This window comes from Diabrotica undecimpunctata, chromosome 1, assembly GCF_040954645.1.
Source record: "Diabrotica undecimpunctata isolate CICGRU chromosome 1, icDiaUnde3, whole genome shotgun sequence".
Classification (NCBI taxonomy): domain Eukaryota; kingdom Metazoa; phylum Arthropoda; class Insecta; order Coleoptera; family Chrysomelidae; genus Diabrotica; species Diabrotica undecimpunctata.
The window spans coordinates 88,863,745-88,884,960 of NC_092803.1; positions in this window are offsets into that span (position 1 = coordinate 88,863,745).

Sequence of the window (21,216 nt, forward strand, 5' to 3'; positions counted from 1 at the left end):
CTAAATACTTGAATTTATCTGTTCCATTTATTTGTCTTCCCTCGTCTATCTCTAGGTTTCTCATATCCTTGTTTTCTGTTGTTAGGTATTCGGTTTTCTCTAAGTTTATTTCCATTCCGTTGTTTTTATATTCTTCTTCTAGTTTTCTGAGCATAAAGCTGAGATCTTCTTCATCTTGTGCGATGACTACTTGATCGTCGGCAAAACTTAAGGTGTATAGGTATTCGTCTCTTACTGGTATGCCCATTCCTTCGCACTTTCTTCTCCATGGTTTGAGTGTCTTTTCCAAGAATATTTTAAACAGAGTAGGGGACGTAGCACAGCCTTGTAGAAGTCCTTTTGTCGTCTTAAATGGATTGTAGGCTTTATTTCCACATTTAATAGCTACTTTGTTTTCTTTGTATAGTGCTTTAACTGCTTTTATTAGTGTTTGTCGGATTCCGAGATCATTCATTGCTTCCCATAATTTGACTCTAGGTATTGAGTCATATGCTTTCTTTAGATCAACAAAGGCCAGATGGACCGGTCTACCTTTTGCCATTTTCTTCTCTATCAGTTGTTCTAATGTGTACGTATGATCTAGGCATGATTTTCCTACTGTGAACCCTGCTTGGTCTTCTCCAATTTTTCCTATTATTTCAGTTTCTAGTTTTTCTTTAATAATTTTCCCGTAAAGTCTACCTACCGACGATATTATACTAATTCCTCTATAGTTTTCACATTTTTTCCTGTTTCTTTTCTTATGTATGGATGTGATGTATGCTTGTGTCCATTCCGCAGGTATTTCTTCTCCATTTAGTCCTCTTTCGAACATTCTATGTAGCATGCGGAATAACTTTTCCGTTCCGTTTTTAATTAGTTCGTTTGGTATTCCTCCGGGTCCTTTGGCTTTTTTGTTCTTCAATGTCTTGATTGCTCTCTTAACTTCTGCCAGGCTTATTTCTATCTGGTCGTATGCCCCATTTCCTGCATGTTCTATATTCTCTTCCTGAAATTGGGGACGGTTTTGTGTAAGTAGTTCTACGTAGTATTCTTGCCACTCGTTTTCACTAATTTTGCCGATTTAGGTTTTCTCTGTTTTATTTCGTTGAAGAGCTTTTAATATTCGCTATGATTCTGAATTTCTCGTTCCTCCGATATGTCGTTCTATCTCTGTGCATGCTTGTTCCCATCGTTCGTTCTTTTCATTTGTTACTCTTTTCTTTACCTCTCTGTTTTTCGCTCTATATAGTTCTAAGTCTTCTTGTTTTTTGGTGTTTAGGTATTTTATGTGTAGTTTTTTCTTTTCTTTTATGCATTTCAATGTGTCTTCCCTTAATTTGATATTCTGATGGGTGTTCCTTTGGTCGTCTTCTCCAAGAGCTTCTAAGGCCGCTGAAGTCAGGCAGGTTTTTATGTGTTCATGCATTTCATCTAACGTGTCATATCTGAATTCTTCTAGTTTTTGGTCTAGTCTTCTTTTGTATAAATCTTTTATTGATTCTTCCTGCAATAGATGTAATTTGAGCCTCTTTTCGTTTATTGTCGTTCCCGTTGTAACAATCGATGTATGTTTTTGTTTTGTCCAGATGTAGGGGAATTCCATCCATGCCACCACAAGTTTGTGATCTGTTCCACACTCTGCCCCTCTTTTCACTCTGGTGTCTTTCACTTTGATGGAGCTTTTGTGGTTCATGATAATGTAGTCAATAGTGGATCTTAGTTTTCTTGTCTCTTGAGTCCATGTGTACTTATGTATATTTTTGTGTTTGTAGAATCCGTTCATAATTTTCAAATCATTTACTTCACATAGTTCTACCAATCTTTCTCCGTTGTCGTTAATTGTGTCTTCTCCAAATGGACCAACTGTTCTGTCATTGTCTTTTCTTCCGACTCTTCCATTTAGATCCCCCACTATTATTATTTCTTGTTTAGGTTTTCTCTTATCCATTTTTTCTTGAAGTTGTTCGATAAATCGTTCTTTCTCATTGGCTGGACTGTCTTCCGTTGGACCGTATGTTGCTAGTATTATAATTTCTCTGCCATACATCTTGATTTTCAGTTTGGCAATTCTCTCGTTTATGGGTTCCCAATCGTCTATAGATTTTTCCCATTTCTTCTTTAGTAGAATTCCAACTCCAGCTTTTGCGCGGTCTTTCTTTTCTACTCCGCTCCAACAATGGATTAGTTCCCCTATTCTTTCCGTGCCGTTTCCTTTCTTTTTTGTTTCCGTTGTGACGAGGATATCGAGATTCATCTTTTCGAATTCTGATGTTACTTCACTGGCTTTTGTTCTCCAGCCCTGCACATTCCATGTGCCGATTCTTAGTTTTCTCTGTCTTTGTCTTCGGTTGAGTTTCGAAGCCGGGTTTGTTGAACTCAAAGCAGAAGTTCTTCTTCTTCTTCTTCTGCATCGATTAGAATAAAATTGGTTAATCTTTTTTAAAGATTTTATATGATTTTTGATTTTTTTTAAATTTTGTTTTAATTTTTCGTTTTCTAACTGTATTTTATTTAATTTTTTATTTATTGCTATTAATTTCAAATTATTATTTTTTACCTTTAATTCCAAATTTTTTTTTCTTGTGTTTTGCTATTGTTTCCTTTTTATTTATTTCTATAACTTTTTTAAGTAATGGTTCCATTATTAAATTGTAATTATTTTCGCTAAAAGAATCACTAGTTGCTTCATTCTTATCCTTTTCCAGTTCATTCATATTTTGTTCATCACTCTGTTCTGGCTCACTGCACTCGTCACTTACACAATCCAATTTATCCATTTCTGTAGCACTGTTATCCATACGATTGTCTTCTTCTTCAACACTAATCCGCTCAACCACCACATCACCTATCTGATTTTCTTCCTCAGAAACATTACTTAAACCGTGTTCTATTTCACTCTCCGAAATATTTTCGTATTTCACTTGGGCATTACTTTGCCCAAAAAAGTCAGAACTTAGAATGGGCTTGACACTTGATGGGTCACCTACAAAAACTATGGAACTTGAATTGGATGATTCATCGTTGCACATTTTAATATTCTTGCGACCGATTTGCGACATTGTGTTTAATTTGAAGAAAACTGTATAATATTTGAATATAAGGAATGCTGTTATTTATACCATATTCTTCCACCAGGAAATCCCCAAAAATTCAATAAAGTTAGAAAGTATATTATTGATAACAACGCCTTATGTGACTTTTGATTATTCTTTGATTGGTTTAAACCATGCGCGCTGAATATTTTTGCAGAGAAAGTATTTTTGCCTCCAATTCACCTGTAAAATAATTAACTGTACTTTAAAAAACATGCAAGCGCATTAAATTATTAAAGTGAAAATGCAAAATAAGATCAGTTATTCAGTTCGGCAGATGGGAATACATTATATGTAATGAAACTACTTTCACATAAGCTTATTACTGCAGGTGATAACTGACCAATATTTAATATTTGCGTTGCATCTGCGTCAAGCGCATTAAATTATTAAAGTGAAAATGCAAAATAAGGTCATTTATTAAGTCCGGCAGATGGAAATACTTTCACATAAACATATTAACTTTTTTCAGGTTACAATTGACCAATATTTATTATTTGCGTTGCAACTGCATATGTTGTTTTGAGGTAAAATAAAAATATACACTGAAAAAACTGTTTGTTATATTTATTTCGTACAATAAATAAGCTAGTTGACATCATGTCACTAGCAAAGAAAATCATTACATTTTAAAATTATAAACAATAATTGTCCCTTTGTTCAAACTATCAATTTTAAAAGTTAAAATTTCTAACTCTGTTTGAATCTTACGTCGTTTAGAACATATCTCTTCTAACTCGATTTTCGCTTGTGTTTCTCGTTTAACACATAAACTCAGCTTATTTTCTAATTTGATTTTTAACTGGATTTTCTCAGACAATATCTCACTATTCACTTTCACCAGCTTTTTTATAATAGGTTTTAGTTTTTTTTCATAGGTTTTGTTTTTTGATTCGTAGCTAGTTATTTCATCCATGGCACTATTCATATCTGCATCATTGATTAGGTCTTCGTGGCTTCCACCTTCTTGCGATGATTCGTCTATTTCTCCATACAGATTTGTCTGCGATGATTTGTCTTCTTCTTCGTTACTTCCAAAAAAATTTGTCTGTACTTCTTTAGCACTACCATCAAGTTTATACATTTCCCGCTCGATGTCGTCATCACTTTCCAGCTCTTTTTTGACACCTGGCACTAATTTCTTTGCAGATCTTTTGTAACCGATCGGTTTTACTTTACTTAAATCGTCGAAAAATACTAGCGAATTAGAACTCGAATTCAAACTATCGTTTGGACTTAACTTATTGTCGCTAATGATTTTAATATTTTTCTTAGCTAGTGACATGATGATAGCTAAAAATTGAACTGACAAAACCAACTGAAACTATGTATTTATATCCTTCATACAATTGAGGGGTATGATGAGGTGCACAAACGGCTAACAGATCAGGTTGCCAACAGCTGCGCGAAACATGGGCGAAACACAGCTACGGGGAACAGGTGTGCCAAACCGTTGTGCTCCGGTGCGCGAACAGGTACGCAAACAGGTGCAGGAACAGGTGATTGACAGGTGGCTTGCTCGTGCTCCGCTTCTCCTCCGCTATTTACCTCCTACTTGGATCTATCTAGACTAAAGGGGCGTGCATGATTTGGACGCTAAATTTAAAATTCGACACTGAAAAATAAAATTACCTGTTTCTGCATACATGATTTGGACGCTGGGTGTAATGTAATGTGAAATTTAAATGGAAAGTCAAGTAATAAAATTCTAGAGATTAAGCTTGATAAGGTTTATTTGTCACTTTGAAATAAATACGACATACATTTTACGAAATGGAATCGATCGATACAGTTATACACGGTTCACAATTTGTTGATAGCTCACTACAAGTTTAACCCTAATTAGAAAACTGAAATATAGAGAGGATAGGTAATACGATATAATAGTAAAAACCAACCTAAAACTGACGGTTTAAGACGTTTTCGACTAACCCACCTTATATCTGAAGGAATACAATACCTTATAATCCTATTACGGGGGTATTTTGAATGGTTAGAGATGAACGACCAGTGTCGTAGAGTATATGATTGAAACATTTATTTGAACTAAATAAATATATTTTTTAAATTGTACTTATGTAAATTGTATTTTTTAATAAAACTTATTTATTTTATCCAAAAATAAAAAGTTTCTTGCCATTTGTAAAAGATACATTTATTTAATTAAGGAAAAAGGCGCCAAATGTCGCCTGGCAAAATTTCCAATGTGTTTTAAATGTATCCATTATTTTCGAATCCGGAGAAAACTAATAAATATTTTTGAAAAATTTAAACGCAGAATGAAAGATTACATTATTACTCAGGGCAGAAAGTCCCTGAAAACTTCTACAATGTTTATTTTAATGTGTTATGTAACAGGGGTGAAAATAAAAGAGAAAATATAGTATAATTTTTAATTGAAAATATTGCATGCACAAGAAACTTTTTATTTATTCTAAAAAATATTTCATTCTGCCTTTAAATTTTTCAAAAATTCTGTTTAGTTTTCTCAGGATTTAAAAAAAAAATTGATACATTTAAAACACATTGAACATTTTGACGGGCGACATTTTGCGCCTTTCCCCTTTAATACCTTACGATTACAACTATTATTACTTACCTTATATAATTACGATTAGAAAACTATTCAAATTCAAAATAAATAGGATCAACTTCGGAATACGAGTCATCTTGAGGGTTAATAATTAGCGGTTGTGTCTCTACGGTCGCATCAATTATGTTATCAAGATCCCACATTTTTTGTTCTTCTTCTATTACATGCCTTACTGCATCTTTAAAGTTTAGTTCTGTAATATGTTGTAAAGACTCGTATAACAATTCACGTACAGCTTGTATTTTATATAATGTATTTTTTCTAGCCACATAACTTTTCATTTGTGCCCAAATGAGTTCAATTGGATTTATTTCGCAGTGGTAGGGTGGAAGTCTAAGGACTGTAATGTTTCGCCTTTCCGCCATTTTGTCAACTACGTATTCCTTGAACTTAGATTTGTGTTGCCGGGCAATTTTTAGAAGTTTTGCTTTTACCATTCCATCTTCGTAAGGCAGATACTTATTCCGCTGCCAGTCAAGAATATCCTGTTTCTTCCACGCAGTCGTTGGAAGTCTTTCTACTAGTCGTGAATGATAAGGTGCATTATCTAATACTATAATTGAATTTGGTGGTATGTGTTCAATCATCTGCTCAAAATACTCTTCGAAAACATCAGCTGTCATCTCCTCGTGATAGTCTTTTGTGCTTTTGGACTGAAATTCCAACAAACCATGCTTAACAAATCCTTTTTCACTGCCAATGTGAGAAATTATTAATCTACTGCCTTTACCAGAATGTGGGGAGATACCAGTAGACCAACCTTCCATAAAGGCTTGCCTGGAGCTTAATATATTTTTATCTGACCAAATTTTTTTTAGAGTATGACCTGAGTTTACCCACGTTTCATCCTGGTAGAAGATGGGCCTTCCTTCAGCCCGGAATTTTCGTATGGATCTTAGATAATTTCTTCTCCAACATCTCTTCCCGGTCAATCAAAAGTGATTTTCGGTCTGATTTCTCCCACCGGAAATTTAATTCTTTTAAAACTTGCCACAATTTAGTTCGTCCGATATGAGGCAAATCCGGGTCGTCTCTAACTTCTTGTAAAATTTTGTTTAGGTTTGGTATTTCTTTTTTGAAAAAAAATCCATGAATTTTCCTTCGAATACCATTTTTGGCAAATTCATCAATTTCAATAGGCTTCTCCCTCTCTTTAAGTGTTTGTTTGTGTTTGGGTTAGCTATACCGTGTTTTTTTCTTTCTGATAGGAACCTATATATAGTTGACTCTCCTACGCCAGTCATGTTGGCACAACTTTTGACTATGTTGCGAACAGTGTTTGTGGGATTCTGAGAAACCAGAGCATCGTGAACATTCAGGACAATAGTCTTCTCTCCTGGTGAATAGACAGACTTACTGACTGTACGCAACTGTACCGGTGTAAAACTTAATGATGTTGATGATGAAGCCATCACAAACAATCCAACAAAACGAGCACGAGCGAAAGGTACGTATATGTTCGTAGGTATATGGAATAAAAAATCACTCACGCACTGCATATAATTCGCAAAAGAAATATTCGAGACGCTAATTACTGCCGTAGACGCGAACACACCGACGAGCCGTAAATTACATGCGATCAAAAACGTACTAAACAAAAAAATTGTTTTCGTTCGTAATAACTTCACCCTTTTAAGTTAAGTTTCGAATATAAACTGAACAAACGAGGCACGTGGCCAAAACATACCCATTATATTATTAAAAATCTGGGGAATTCCATCCTAATTATCTTGCAACGAATAGTACCTTCGGATATGAATTCCAGGTTTTCTAGTAAAGTGATTAAACGCGAAGATTAGTATTGAAATATCCAAAGAGATAAGGTATTCTTATTTACAAAATTGTTAATGGTTAAATTCTTATTTTTATTAATATAATATAATTACATAACATTAGCCGTGAAAGTTTTAATTGTTTTTTTGCTAAATATATTAGTATTAAAATATTATTAATATTATATATAACAGTATTAAAAAATATTATATTATTTAATGAATAAACACCTCAGGAACGCCTATGGTTTACGACCGTTTTATGAGTTTGAGGCACATTTCGTGCTCTCAACAATTTATGAACGGAGAATAGTTTGATACTCATGTATCCTATTTCTAACGAACATAATCTACTCTTTGGATCTTTAAGTCTATTACTTTCACTATTACAGACACTATTAATTTTAATGTAAGTTTCAGTTTGAAAATTTTTTAAAACATCAATAAAATGGAAAATATTTGGATGAGCATGGTAAAAATTATCATTAAAACGCGAGTGGAACGATTCACAAGCATTAGTTGTTAATTGTAAACTCTCACTCATCGCAGCCCACATCTCCGACGGAAATGTTGCGTGGTCGCCAATGTAGTTGTCCAATAAGTAGTCGGAAAACTTTTCAATTTTTGAATCCTTTGGTTGAATAGCCATAAAATCATATATGAAAGATTCTTCGACTTCTGAGGGAGGTAAAAATGGCAACCCAAAAATATATTTCAGCCATTTAGATATTTCACTGTCTGCCAATTTATATTCCCGAATTAAGCCACAACCACCGATATTACGATACCAAGCTTGCATAAGATGAAAACGGCACCCTTTAATGTGCACATTTGGAAATTCAAAACGCGCAGCATTGTGGATAGCAATTTCAAAATCGGAGAAAATGATTTTTGGATTGAATTTTAGACCAATTACTTCACATTTGCGTTTCAAAACATTAAATAGTTTTATATAGGTTTGTTCCGATTTGTCGGGAAGTAAACAATAACACAATGGTATATAATGTCCATTGATAAATACATGTATGGTAAAAAATTGCTTGAAATATTGAGCACAGTAACTAAATGTACCGTCCATATAAATCGTTTCACTGCCGCACAGAAAACGCATTTTAGTGTTACACGAGAAGATGATAATGTTAGAACTTAGTTCAACCGCAAATATAAAATTCTCGTCTTTAAGTGTTTTGATATTCATAATATTTACCGCAGCAATAGTTTCTTCTTTACTTTTGGGCAGTTTCGGTTGAGCCATTCGCCGTTCACTGTATATTTGATTTCGTATTAATTTAACGTCTTTAACAGACATGTGGCTCAAGCAATCTACATTTTCTTTCGACGCACTATGTATGATTTTGGACGGCCTTTCGGTCAAATTATCCTTAGCCTTCCTTTTGGCACTGCTACGCACAATCTGTTTATTAATCGTCTTGATATCACACTCGTGATTATGTTCTAGATTACTTCGGATCACTAACTTTTCTGGCCCTTTCGTGAATATCTTCGCTTTACACGACCGTTTTACGCACCTCCAATACGTTTCTCCCGATTTTAATACTTTATCTTGAGAAAAAGTAAAACTGTTCACTTTGAGCAAAATTTTACCACGATTACTTACTAACGTTGAAATTTCCATGTTCAATTTTCACTATTCTCTGACAAACTAATAACTAGTAACTAAGTAAATTTCAATGACCATCATTAAACCCTAATTATATCTAATATCTGGTACCTTCGGTACGATAATCCTTCCGGCAGCGTCCAAAACAAGGGTACTTTTAAGACCCTCAGGTACTTCAGCGTCGAAAACATGCCCGCCCGACTAAACGCATCCTCGTCTATTTGCAGAGAGAAAACCGACAATAAAACTAAACGAGTTGCCGCTTAATAAGCCACAGAAAATACTATCGGCAAAGATAGTGAAAAGTAAATTTGGTCAAGCTGTTTTGCTGGAGCTAGTAGAGAGGACCACGTTGCTGCCAGAGCGAGTGACAGAAGTCTACAGTCCATATTTGGAATACTTTTCCAATCAAAAATACTCGATAATATACGAGGGAACGGTTGCAGCCGGAAAACATCCAGCCCAGTCATTTAGAATAGTAGAAAGCTAGATTGAAGAGGTAAGTGATCTTTTCTTATTTTTCTTTGTGCGAGTAGCCATGCATAAACAAATAATTAAACAGTCTGATGATTTGATGCACAATATTAAAAAGCTTCGTAAAATAATTTTTGATAAATTTACTGAAAGGGATCGTAAAGTTTGGACAAGACGGTTAAATAGTCAAATTTGGAGATGTAATAAAGTAATTAAAAACAATAAACTACCTATTGGAACAGTTAGAAAATTGCAAACTTACATAGGACATTTTAAGCATTTTAGGCAAATTATTTTAAATTTCAATAATAAGTATGTTGGGTTGGGGCTTAGTTCAAAATTACCCAATATAGTTAAATGGGAAAATGTCATTTCGTGTTTTGCTAGTTGATTTAAAACTGGAGTTATAGTTAATTTATGGCATAAGTACTTAGCACATTCCCTGAATGATTGTTATATTATTTTTAAAAATAAAATCAGAAAAATTTTAAAAACAAATAGAATGCTTAAAGTCAATACTACATTTTGCGGCGAATTCATTAAAAAATCGAGTGATAGTAAAAGTTTAGATTTAAAATATTTCAACACTAAAAATGCTATTATAGACACATCGAGCGATTTACATCTTTGGTTTAGTGAAAATGTTAAGGATAAAATTTTTACAAAGCTGTCTGAATTTGCAGAAAAAGATTCGGGGGCCGCGCTGTCTAAAGTAATTTCATTAGAAGTTAATATTAATAAAGTAGAAATAGGAAATGGCTCATCTTTCATTGAACTGCCAATAGAGATTCAGAAAAAACGAGCCTGCATTAATGTTCATAATTTCGATCAAGTCTGCTTTTATTGGTCAATAGTTATCGCTCTGTATCCTGTTAACAAAAATGCTGGAAGAGTTTCGAAATATCCACATTATTCTACTGTTTTACAAACTGACAAATTAGAAAGCCCAATGCCATTAGGCCAAATTTCAAAATTTGAAAAATTAAACGCCATATCAGTCAATTTTTTTGTATCAGAATTAAACGTAGTGAAGGACAAACAATTTTACGAAGTAGTACCTGCCAGACTGATACCGCAAAAAAAGGAAAAGCATGTGAATTTGCTCCTAATACAGGATAAATATTTCCCAAAGTTAAACGATTACGATGCTCCTCCAGAAGATGATGATCAGACTGAAATACGCCTTCGTTATTGTTGGATTAAAGATTTGGGAAAATTAGTAAAATTGCAATTGAACAAAGACACACGTAAAAAATATATTTGCGATCGTTGTTTAAACTATTTTCACAGTGAAAGCAAACTAGCAGAGCACGAAGAAATGTGTTCAGATATGAATAAATGTAAAATGACTGTTCCCAAATATGATCATGTGGCTTTTCGCAATTTTACATACAAACAAACAACTTCGTTTATAGTTTATGCCGATTTTGAATGCCAATTACATAATTTTACGGATTCCAATGTCAAATTGAGTAAAACAGCAAAATATCAGAAACATGTACCTTTTAGTGCAGGTTATTATTTGAAATGTGCTTACGATGATAGTTTATCTTATTTTAATAGCTATAGAGGTGAAAATTGCATGGAGTGGTTCGCAAAAGAAATGACGGAAATTTCCACATTTGTAAATTCCAAAATAAAGACAATTGTACCTATGGTCGAAAAGCCTAGCTCAAATGGAGCAAATGTGTGCCACATTTGTGAGAATCGCTTTTTGCCTACAGATACAATTGTTGTAGATCACGACCATTTTACTGGATTTGCGCACCAAGCATGTAATTTGAACTTAAAAAAATTGTTTGTCGCTCACATTGTATTTCATCATTTTAGTGGTTACGACTCGCATTTCATGATTATAGATCTTTGCAAACATGAGCACTTGAGCTTACTTCCCACTAATAAAGAAAAATATATTTTATTTACATTACAATCTGACGAACATCAAAAATTAAATTACGATTTATTGATTCACTAAGATTTATGGGAGCTTCACTGGATGAATTGGCATCACTTTTAGATACATCAGAAAAGAAGATTTTAAAACGAGAATTTAGTCAATTAGATGATAGTACATTTAATTTGTTAACTTGTATAGGAGTATTTTGCTATGATTACATTGACAGTATAGATAAATTAGATGAAACTTCTTTACCCAAAATTAACCACCCAAAATTAACCATTTTTATAATAAGTTAAATAATGAATACATTAGTGAAGAGAAGTATGCTCATGCGCAAAATGTTTGGAAGAAATTTAATTGTAAACATTTGGGTGAATATAGCGATTTGTATTTGAAACCAGACATTCTTCTTCTTGTAGACGTTTTTGAACAGTTCCGACAAAAATGTCGAGACACATATAAATTAGATCCTGCTTGGTATTATACCATGCCAGGATACACGTGGGATTGTATGTTGAGATACACACAATGTAAATTAGAATAGCTAAAAGATGTGGATATGATCTTGTTCATGGAAAAAGCCATAAGAGGTGGAATATCTGTTTGTAGCAACAGATATTCGGAGGCCAATAACAAATACATTTCGTCTTATGATCCCACACGGCCCTCTAAGTACATCCTCTATTTAGATGTGAACAATCTTTATGGCTGGGCAATGTCACAATTACTTCCGTATGGAGGGTTCAAGTGGATCGATGATGTTACAAAATTTGGTGTTGGTAATCTTCCCGAAGGCCATATCGATATTATGTCAATACCGGATGATCCAAAGGAGGGCTATTTTTTCCAAGTTGACTTGGAGTATCCACGCGAATTATATGACAAACATAAAGATTTTCCATTTGCTGCCGAACACCACATTCCGCCCGGTTCAAAATTGCCAAAGTTAGTACCAACCTTATATCACAAAACAAAATATATTATGCATTATAGAAATCTTAAACAGGCATTAGCCAACGGGTTAATTTTAAGAAGGATACATAGAGTTTTGAAATTTAAACAATCTGCGTGGCTGCAGTCCTACATTAACTTGAATACTAAACTTAAAGCTAAAGCAACAAATAGCTTTGAAAAAAATCTTTTTAAGTTGATGAATAATGCTGTGTTCGGGAAGACATTACAGAATCAAAGACATCATCGTACTGTAAAATTATGTAAAAAATGGCATGGAAGGTACGGAGCCAAAAATCTGATTGCAAGTAGTCGGTTCCATAGTCGTACAATCTTTAGCGAAAATTTGGTGGCCATCGAACTAAAGAAAGCAGAAGTATGCTTTAATAAACCCCTGTATATAGGCGCAGCAATCCTCGATATATCCAAATTATGTATGTATGATTTTCACTACAACTTTATGCTTCCAACAATGGGAGAGAAAAACTGTTCATTGCTGTACATGGACACAGACAGCTTTATTTATGAATTGCAATGTTCAGATGCATATAGAGAGGTTTTAAAGGCGCATCCAAGTAAATTTGATACTTCCGACTATGCCGAAAACAACCCATACGAGATAGAACGGTTAAATAAAAAAAATCCCCGGATTAATGAAGGACGAGGCAAATGGGAAAATAATTACACATTTTATTGGATTACGATCAAAAATGTACACATTTAAAATGCAAATAACTGACGAGGAGAGGGAAAAAGAGAGACAGCGTCTAGAAAGAAAACAACTAAACAAAGAGAGAAATGAATGTGACTTGGGAAATTTGGGAATAACAAAAAAGGCAAAAGGAGTGAAATATAACGTCGTTCGAAATAAAATTACGTACGAAGACTATGAAAAATGTCTTAAAGAATTCAAAATTCAAACCGCGAGCCAAAGGTGTATTCGGTCGTACCAACATTCAGTATTTAGCATCGAACAATCCAAAACGGCTCTAAGTCCTTATGAAGACAAGCGGTACTTAATACCAAAATCATTTAATACGCTTCCGTCGGGACACTATCTTGTTGAATAACATTTATTTGTTGTTGCAGAAAAACAGCAAGATGGTGCCAACACTACGCACACAATCTATAAAAACTATTTGTGAAAATATCTTGGACATAACTGACTTTGTTGAAATATACCCTCTACCGTGGAGTCTTACTTTAGAAATTTGTAATAATTATAGTATTTATCGCTTTCGAAAATTATATGAATCTGATTATTTGCATCTAATACAAGTATGCGATCAAATGGATATTAAACAAAGAAAACATGAAAATGAAGCAGAAAGAATTCATCTTTGTGGATCACATTATAAAGAGAAATAATTTAATATGTATTGTGGCTGCTTTTCTGCATTTGTAGCAGATGATATTGCTTTAAACTTTTGTTTTGGTTGTTTTAAACGTTTCTATGACGCATAGGTCGCATGGAAAAAGTCACTCATTTTTTCTATAAACCACCCAATTATGACGTTCCACTAGCTTCTACTTAAACTGATTCTTTTAAAACTATCACGTTGACACAGAATGATGGATGGTAAAAAATCTCGAACTGGAGATTTTTATGTGGAGATATAACTGGATATGTAGTTTCCAATAAACAATATTGCTCATTTGTGGCAGCTGCTTCAAATTTAGCCAATACTCGATCTAATTCGGCGCCAGGACTAGGTGGTGGTTGACTATCTTCATCGTAGTTAAATTCTATGCTATCATCATCGAAATTAACAGGCTGACTGTTGTATCCGCTATCTTGAGAGCTCATGGTACTACTGTGTTTCGAACGTCGTTAACGAAGTGGATGTAAACTGAACATATCGTAGTTTGTCCTACTTTTATACTATTGCCATCTTCCACTTCTTGTGGTTAATTATCAGCCTTTTCACAAAAATGTATGTCTACGCGACGTATCAAAATATAGATCCTCAAACTATATTCGAGTTATTTATCCAGCTGTTGTGTTTGCTGTTCATTCCTAACCATTTCACATACATCTTATTGCCTTTTCGTTTAAGTACTTTTTCGACCAGGTATATGTCTGGGTAAGATGTTTTCTGCAATTCTTCTTCGTAAAAACCGCCACTAATCGACGCACCTTGCATGTCTTCGAGCAAATACGTTATAGGATTTGTTATCTTAACTTGTACAATTTTAAATAATTCAGTAGTCCAATTGGGCGTGTATGCCTTTTCGAAGAAATGTTTTGCCTTTGATACACGTACAATGTCGCCAACTTTAAACTTTCGTGGACCGGCAATCTTTAAATGAGTATAACTTTGGTTTAAAATGGCTTTTTCTTTGGATTTGTTAACCTGAGACGGTTTGTATCCTGTTTTACTGTGTTTTGTGTTGTTGTATTCCTCGGTAATTATGGGTAGAGCATCTAACCATTTGTATGATCCATGTAAACTGAAATACTTGTACAACTTTGCTTTCAACGTTCTAATAACTCGCTCGCAAATGGCAGCTTTTTTGATCGTGTAGGTGCTGTAATGATTAATTTCATGTTTTTTCATTAAATTTTGAAATTTTCTGTTGTAAAATTCGGTTCCCTGATCAGATTATAAGTTTTTTGGGACTCGTCGAGTATGAGAGAGAATATCCGAAAATGCCCGAGTAATTTCCTCACCAGTCTTCATTTTTAGAGGACGTGTCCACACAAATTTTGAAAAACAATCAATCACAACTAGTATTAGTTTGTAATTTTTATTTTGGTGGGCATAAGGACGCATTTCAGCCAAATCCATTTGCCACGAGTCATCGATTCCTTTGATTATTGTTCGTCGACGAGGATAGTTTTTTCGTGCTGGTTTATGCAATTCGTTCACCAGCTGTTCCTTTTCTTTAGACATTATTTTTTTAACGCACCTTCCACTACCTTAAGACGTTTGTCTATATCCCATGAATGAATGCTATCTACTATGCTTTTTAATGATTGTTCCACTTGTTTTATCCTCTGTTCCATCTTTATATCGTACATCGTATGCTTTGCAACTGTTTCTGCAGCAGATTTTAGATTATTCTCCGTATCCTTTTTCAGTGTATTCAAATCATCTTTGATTATTTTGTTCAACTTATTTATACTGTTCTCCGTATCGTTTGTTATTGTATTCTGAGTATCTTTGATTATGTTTTGTAACTTTTGCTCGAGGAGTGGAACTGTAGTTTTATGAAGCTCTTCTCGCACTGTATTCATATCCCTTTTTAGAGTATTTAAATCATTTGCCAGTATGTTTTTCGACTTATTTATACTGTTCTTCGTATCCTTTTTTAGTGTATTCAGATCATCTTTGATTATTTTTTGTAACTTTTGCTCGAGAAGGGACCGTAGTTTCATGAAGCTCCTTTCTTGCATCGTTTAGACCGATGGTTAAATTTTGTATGTTGTAACGTTATAAACGTCACATCTTTATTAATTTATATTTTAATAATTATTTCATTTTAATTTGTTTATTTATTTATTAATTTCTTTATCTTCAGTTTAATTTTTACTATTTTTTATTTATAAAAGTAGTTGGCGCCCTATTTTTTTCTTTTCTTCCTCTATCTTTATTTTCTCTCTCTTTCTGTCCCGTAGAATAAATATTCGCCCTCTCTCTTTTTGTTCGGCAGACTATTCTGTTCCGTGTTGACAGACAAGCTAGTTTCATGATATCTATAGCAACATCCTATGACATCTGTGCTAACTTCATTCAGTCTCCCACCAAAGAATATAGACGCTTATAGAAGAATTGTTCACTGTTATTTTTGAAAGTGGGCAAAAAGTGAGTCGGGTGGAACGCACGTGGTACCACCTACCACTAAGGAGCGGTCATGTCAGCTCTATTATTGCTTCTAAAATATGAAAGAGTGGGGCAATAAATGAAACTTTAGATATTTTTATATGTAGATGCTGCGTGGTCGTAGAATAGGATTAAATTTTTGCGTTTTATAAAAATTTTTAGAGAAAATAATATTATTTTAACTTTTAATAAATTAATCTTTTTAGAAAAATTATTATGATTCAAATTTTTAATTGAAATATGTATAAATCTTAAGTATAAATCAGTTTAAGACTATATTGTAATAATTTTACCAATATTCATTCATTGTGAAAATGATGTTTTAGATACTACTAATTGTTATTTTAAAACAAGATTAAATAGTACACATACAGCGTAAAAACTTTCACATATACTATTCATTAAAAGGTACTGTTAAATATTTCAAAAATAAATCAGGAATGCTTTTTGTTGTTATTAAAAAATTATGGATGAAATGGAAGTTTGGAAGTTTCGGCGAAATGGAAAATTTCATAATTTAGTAAAAAGTTTCATTGAATACTTTTTTTTTTAATTTAAATTTTTTAAAAATGTTTCTTTAATTTCTGGGCAGAAAAACAGTATAATAAAAACTTATGTGACGGTTTTTCGTTGTGTTGGAACAAACCTATTTTTAATTCAAAGTTATACAATTAAAAAAATAAATACTTTGAATATTGTAAATATGATACATTTGTAAGTTTTAAAATTAAAAATGTAACTATTTAATATATTAAAAATAAAGATTTTATTGTGAAACAACAAAAAAAAAGACAGTTTGCAAATCAATGGCATCGAAATTTGTTTAGGCGTAGATGCAGTTACCCGTTCGTACTCCTTTCCCACTTCCCCCTAACTACATATTTCATTATGAAATTGAACATGACAGGAGGAGTGTTTTGAAGTATAAACCGTAACCACAGTATATTGCTTAAAAAGAATCAGTAGGTTCACTCTGCCGCCAGTCCTTTGTTCTTCATGTTCCATTTTTTTCACGCGCATGAGATCCACGCGCAGATAAATTCCAGTTTTTGTTACACTGCTCAATATAATTTTTATTACACTGCTCGAAAATAAATAGGAAAAGTGTGACTTGTGGCGACCTATAATTTAATGAGATTTTCGGAATAATGAATACTTTCCTTAATTTAACGTTTTTGACAATTATCGATAGTTTCCCAAATGATGATTACTGATTGTCCTTCAAAATGTATTATGTTAAATCCATCAGTTTGGATTAAACGAATATTTAATTTTTTGTATTCATTAGAAAATCACGCTGCATTCACTCTTACTGGTGAGAAATCTCATAAAACGAAGAGCGAATGAGGAAACTAATTTCTATAGATGAAAAAATAATAATACATTCGAATTATAAATTATATTTTGAGGATTTCAATTTTACGATAGCAGTTATAATAAAAACAAGATTATAAAAACACAAGTAGCTAACTATGAATACAAGTTAGAATAGAATATATATATATATATATATATATATATATATATATATATATATATATATACAGGGTGAAGAAACAGTAGATTCTACACTTTAAAATATTACGATTTAAGCCAAATTGCTCTAATAAAATGTTGATATTAAGAAAGATACAGGTTGTTAAAGTGCAAATTTTAAATTTTATTTTTCGCTATAACTTTCATGTTTGTAAACATTTATGTATAAAAATTTACAACTGGGTACTTTTAAATATGAGAAATTATAATTTAATGCACACTTTGATGTAACTGATAGAGGGCGCCACATACGCCACATATGTGGCATAAATTTACACTTAACTTTTTTGCTCTTTAAGTTACCTATATTTGGGTCAAAAAATATTAAAGATAGGGGAGAGTAGTACACATTGACACATAGTACACAATGAAACACTGTTATTAACTAAATCAAATTTGCCGCCACATTGCCACTAGCGCTTCATCGAATACTCCATAATGCATTGCGTCTGCCGACAGTAGTTCGCTTTGCTATTCGGAGTAGTAAACATTATACGACGTGTTTTATTGTTTTGTTTGCCTGAGATTTAAAAACTGAAGCGTTTATAAAAAGGTATGTTGCCTATAAATAAATAGTTTTCATTTTCGTATATATGTCGTTACAATACTTGTGATGAATGCCTTTTAACCTATAAATATCGTTGCCAATAATTGCCGCGTTTTCTGTTTACATCCAACTGAAACTTTAAACCTGTGGTAGTACACATTGAAACATATAGTGGTGGTACATAATGACACATGTTTCATTGTGTACCATACTGAATCATTCTATAACAATGGCATTTTATTGCAGGTATACCATGGTAAGAAGGAAGAAAGAAAGATCCAGAGCCAAATTTACAAGTGAACAAATGACGGCAGCAGTCACAGAGGTTAAAAAAAATGGAACTGCACTTCGCGTTGCGGCAGATATGTTTGGCGTAAATTTTAGCACATTAAGGCGATACGTTCTAAAAGAAAAAAATGATCCAAATGCAAAAATGGAGCCAAATTATGCTGTTAGATTAGTATTTAACACAGAGCATGAGACGTCGATGTGTGATTATATTAAGAACTGTAGCAAAATGGCTTTTGGGTTGAATACTCTAAAAGTTAGAGAATTGGCGTATGACATGGCTGCTAAAAACAATATCACTATGCCAGACTCTTGGAAGGCCAACAAATGTGCAAGCAAAGATTGGTTAAGGGCATTTATAAAAAGAAATTCATCATTAAGCCTCAGAAAGACAGAAGGATGTTCACTGTCAAGGCTTACTTCATTTACAAAACTTAATGTTGACCAGTTTTTCGTAAATTTTGAGCAAATATACGTAAAATATCCATCAATTGTTGAAGATATTCGCATCTACAATTTAGACGAAACTGCTACTACGACTGTGCAACGACCACATAAAGTTGTGGCACAAAAAGGTGTTAAATAGCTGAACAAGTGCACAAGCGCCGAAAGAGGATTACTCGCTACTACTTGTGCAATAATTCGAGCAAATGGAACATTTCTACCTCCGGTCATTGTTTTTCCTCGTAAAAAGTTTAATACGATTATTCTAAATGGTGCTCCACCAGGAACATTAGGACTAGCTAATCCAAGTGGATGGATGACCGCCGAACTATTCACACAAGTACTAGATCATTTTATTAAGCATACTGGTGCTAGAAAATAAAACCCGTGTTTATTAATATATGACAATCACGAATCCCATATGTCTCTGGAAATAGCAGAAAAAGCAAAAGCTAATGGCATAATAGTTTTAACCTTGCCCCCACATACAAGCAATAAGATACAGCCTTTGGACAAATCAGTTTATTTTTCCTTCAAAAACTATTACAATAGTGCGATTGATTCATGGCTTCTTAACCACCCCGGCGTTCCTATGACACTGTACCAAATAGCAGAATGTGCTGGTATTTCCCACTCAAAATCAATGACACCTGAAAATATTATGAACGGCTTCAAATCTACAGGTATCTACCCTTGTAATAGACATATTTTTAGTGAAACTGATTTTCTATTATCGTCAGTTACTGACAGACCGATTAATGATTTTGAAAAGTATGACGGACAAAAAGCTATGGTTGTACTAAGAGATTCTACCAATCACGAAGAAAATGCATTTGTTTGTTCATCTTCAGTTAATACAGCTTCTACTTCATCTAATACAACCCAAGAAACTGAACCGAACTCAACTCTTGAAATACCTTCGACATCAAAAAGTTATTTTATTACCCCATTCGACATACGGGGTTTTCCTAAGGCCGCACCCAGAAAAAATTCAAATCGTAGACGGAAATCAAGGAAAAGTGTCATTTTAACTAGTACACCAGAAATGAAAGACCTTTCTTATAAAACGGAAGGTAAGAAAACTCCGACAACAACAACAGCAGTTAATAAAGTGAAACGAAATATCAGTAAAGCTTTAAGCACAAAAGCCTGTAAAAAGGACTCTCCCAGAAAAAAGACCAAGTCAGGTGAAAGTGATTCAGAAACAGACTCTGGAAGTTTAGAGTTGCCGACTCTTCAGATGATGAATTAAGTTCTCCTATGATGCAGGAACAAAATGATGACTTATGCAATATCTTATGAGAATCTTACGCAATTGCTGAAAATACTGAAATTTTAAAAGACTCTTTCGTGTTAGTTAAATTTGAAAAGAACATCCATTATGTCGCCAAAATTTTGGAAATTGTGAACTCTTATGAATTTAAAATTTCATATTTGAGAAGAAGCACGAAAGTTTCCAATTCATTTTACTTTCCAGATGTTCCTGACATTCATATGGGTTTGAAATCTGATTTTGTTATGTTATTGCCAGCACCCATATATACAAAAAACAAACTACTATCTTGCTATTATAGATTTGGTTTGGAGTTTAACAATTTTATTGTACGGTAACTTGAAGAAATATTAAACATTTTTTTGTATCTAATAGTTTCAAACTGTACCATCGGTGGTAAACATTGAAACAAATTCAGTATTTCATATTTATGAAAATTTCTAAGTTACTATTTATATTTAATAATATATTATATTTAATAATAATTATTATTATTTATATTTAATAATAACTATCAAATTTGATAGACAAATGTACCCAGATAACAAAACTCTAAATGGAGATTTTTTCGAAGATTGCATTCCGATGTTAGAGCACATTTCCTAAAAAATGTGTCATTGTGTACCACTCTCCCCTACATTATTTTAACAAAAAAAAGGTATACTTGTTAATAACTTCAAAACTCAACAGTTTTCGAGATAATCGCATTTTACAAATCAGCTGCATAATTCTGATTTAAAGCAATTACTACAGGCAACGAAGGAAAAATAGACAAAAACATTAATACTTCTCAATTTTGCTATAAAATACCTTAAACTAAAGTTAATAATTAACGAAATATTAAATAAAATAAATATATCAGTGGTATAATTAATAATAGGATTTGACAAAATAACAGAATAATAAAATTTTACATCAA